The following is a 3,597-nucleotide window of genomic DNA, read 5'->3' as shown; positions in this document are numbered from 1 at the left end:
CTGGGGAGACCAGGAGGAGGTGCCCAGCACAGCCCCAGCCTCTATGTCTCACCCAGCCTAGATTTCCCAGAGCGCGCCAGGCAGCGAGGTGAGCAGGGGCTTGGTGAGGCTTCAGCCGCATGGCAGTTGTCTAGGGGTGGCTGTTCAGGCCGGACTGAGGACTGAGCCCAGCGGATTCCGGCTCCAGGGCCCTCACCCTGCTGACCTGTATTGGCTTTGCCTGTGAGGTGCTGGTGTGCGTGAGTGTTCAGTCGCTTCAGTCGTGTCTGACTCTTTGCAACCCCATGGACGATAACCCACCAGGCTCCTCTGTCCATGAGATTCTCCAGGCAAGAATACTGGAGTGGATTGCCATGCCCTCCTCCAGGGGAATCTTCCTGACCCAGGGATCGAACCTGCATCTCAGGCTCCTGCATTGCAGGGGGATTCTCTACCGCTGAGCGACTGAGGTGCTAAGGACGGGTGGGAATCACCGCATATGGGAACAGACGGCCCTGAAGACCCTTCCCCGCCCCCAGACCTGAGGAAGGGGCTAAAGTCTTTACTGCCCTCATGGTGACGGGGTGGGGGGACAGAGGCACCGAGATCAGAGCTGTGTCCTGGCGCTCCTGTCTCCAGCCCCGTCTGTGGCAGGAACGAGGTCAAGAGCAGACAGGCAGTGCGGGCTGCCTCCGGGCCCCTCGGAAGGGTGTGCTCAGCCTGCTTGGCGAGGGCGAGGACTTTGCTGGCAGGCGCAGGCAGAGGGCACACCCTGTGCCGACTGAAGCAGGTGCAGAGCCAGCTGTGTGTATGTGCGTGCACCTGTGCACACGTGTGTGAACGTGTGCAGTGAGCTGGGAGGTGCGGTGTCCTTTCACCTTCCTGGTGAGTGCTGGCTGGTCGTGACACTGGGTGCTGGTTGACGACGGAGCGCAGCCTGCAGTGGGGTCACTGACTCACTCTGGGGCCTTGGGCCAGATGCTTGCCCTCTCTGTGCCCCAGTTCCCATGGGCATCAAATGAGACAAGCTGTGCCCTGCAGAATTCCTCAGGGACGGCTGTGGACAGTGGGGACAGCAGAGGTGGGGGTGAGCCCTGAGGGCCACCCCCTCTGCCAAGGAGGAAAGTTCCACCTGGCTGTTAACACACTGGGCCCAAGACAATTCTGCTGTGAAAACAAGCCCCTGGCGTGGTTCAGGTTGGGGGCCCAGGGCTCTGAGAAGTGGCCACAGAAGGTCCCAAGTGTTGGGCGTGGGTGGGGTAGGGAGCAAGACTGGGGGGCAATCAGGAGTCCTCCACCCCAGCCCTGGAGCAGGGGCACCCGGAAGCAAGTCTGATGTCAGATTTGGTGCCAAACATCCCAACCCCAGGGGCTTGCCAGCAGTTCCCCAGGACACCTGGCCCAAAATATTGGTTTCAAGTCCCTTCCTGGGCTCCTCAAAACCCCTGACTTCCTCCAGGGAACAAGCCCCACTCCTGAGCAGGAGGGGGTAACAACTGTAACACACGGGGTGACTGTGACACGTGGAGGTGACAACTGTGACACTCTGTAGGACAGTGGGTGGGGTCTGTCAGGGTCAGCTTCCAGAAGCAAAGGCTTTCCCTGGACCCCCCGGTGAGCGCGGGAGGCTGTGGGGGAGGGGGTCCCAGGGCCACCAAGCTCCCTGGGAAGCCGCCGCCCGCGGAGTGGCGGAGCTGTGTCCCGGGATGTCCAAGCTGACCAGCGGCCTTTGCCCTGGCAGAACCTGCCAGGAACCCGCGGGGTGACACAGCCTGACTGCTGAGCCCAGGCCCCTGCCTCGGATCTCAGATGCCTCCCTCTGCCATGCTTCAGCCTCATGTGAGCCCCTAGGGTCAGGCTCCCCTCTGCTCAGCAACAAGGCAGCCGTGGCCTTGGGCAAGTCTCGTCACTGCCTGAACCTCCAACTCCTCCTGATGGGGGCCCACAGCAGAGCCCACACTGTGGGGAGGGAAGGGTGAGCCACAGGGCACAAGGCAAGTGGGCCCAGGGTGGAGGCTGCTGGTGTCCAGGGGAGCCCGGACGATGCCCTCTTCACAAGCATCGGCCTCCCAGGTCAGCTGATCCCCCTGAGAGCTCCCGGGCATGCCAGCTGAACCCTCCTTGCCCTGGGACTCTTACCATGTGGATTCTCCCCTGGGTAGGTTTAGTCACTCAGTCATGTCTGACTCTTGGAGACCCCATGAACTGTAGCCCAACCAGGCTTCTCCATCCATGGAATTCCCCAGGCAGGAATACTGGAGTGGGTTGCCATTTCCTCCTCCAGGGCATCTTCATGATCCAGGGATTGAACCTGGGTCTCCTGCATTGCAGACAGATTCTTTACCAACTGAGCCACCAGAGAAGCTCACTATTTGTCACTAAAATGCCAGCACCACTCGTCAGGTCCGAGAACCTCCGTGTGCCTGAGTCATCGGACCTCGGAATGGTGCTGTGAGCCGGGCCAGAGGAGTTGGGTTGGGTGGCAGAGGAGAGGGGTCCCCCTGGGGGGTGGATGTGGCCCGTGGGAAAGCAGGCGGCCATGGTCACCCTGGTGACTTCCCACGGCCTGGCTCAGGGGTCTCACCCCGCAGTGTCCCCATGGGCCTGATACGGAGCTGTCAGAGGGCAGGACCACATGCCCGTCAGCGAGGACACTTTGTGGAGGGGACCAATGCTAAGGACGCTCCAGGGAGTCTTGGGCAGCAACTTCCATCTACACAGGCCAGCACTGCAGACACCCCAGCCTGGGGGTCCCCTCTCAGGCTGGCCCAAGGCAGGACACTAGGTACATTCACTTCCCCTGGCGCCCACGGTCCCCAATGCAGGCATTTGATAAATACTGGATTTCATTACAGCAACTCAGGGAACGCTATATCCTTAAGCTTCAAATTTGTCTTATGAATAAACAGTCATTAGGGACTGATTTTCTGAATGGGGCTTCCCAGGTGGCTCAGTGGTAAAGAAGTATTGTGTTAGTTGCTCAGCCATGTCTGACTCTTTGCGATCCCATGAACTATAACCCATCAGGCTCCTCTGCCCATGGAATTCTCCAGGTCAGAATACTGGAGTGGGTAGCCGTTCCCTTCTCCAGGGGATCTTCCCAACCCAGGGGTTGAACCCAGGTCTCTCGCATTGCAGGTGGATTCTTTACCAGCTGAGCCACAAGGGAAGCCCCAGAATACTGGAGTGGGTAGCCTATCCCTTCTCCAGCAGATCTTCCCAACCCAGGAATCAAACCCAGGTCTCCGGCAGTGTGGGCGAATTCTTTACCAGCTGAGCCACCAGGGAAGTGGTAAAGAATCCACTTGCCAATGCAGGAGACACAAGGGATGTGGGTTTGACCCCTGGGTCGGGAGGATCCCCAGGAGGAGAAAATGGCAACCTACTCCAGTATTCTTGCCTGGAGAATCGCGTAGACAGAGGAGCCTGGCGCGCTACAGTCCATGGGGTTGCAAAGAGTCGGACACAACTGAGTGCTTGAGACAGTGACTGATTTTCTGAATGAAGAGTCTCAACAACTCAGGACTGCAGCCCAGCCACAAGAGAGACCCACTGAGACCGACTGGGACCCTGGGGACTGTGATGGGAAGCAAGGGCCCAGTTTCAGCCCCGGGAGGT

Source organism: Bison bison, unplaced genomic scaffold, assembly GCF_000754665.1.
Source record: "Bison bison bison isolate TAMUID 2011002044 unplaced genomic scaffold, Bison_UMD1.0 scf7180017864375, whole genome shotgun sequence".
NCBI classification, from domain to species: domain Eukaryota; kingdom Metazoa; phylum Chordata; class Mammalia; order Artiodactyla; family Bovidae; genus Bison; species Bison bison.
The sequence above is the reverse complement of the archived record's forward strand: the minus strand, read 5'-3'. Positions refer to the sequence as shown.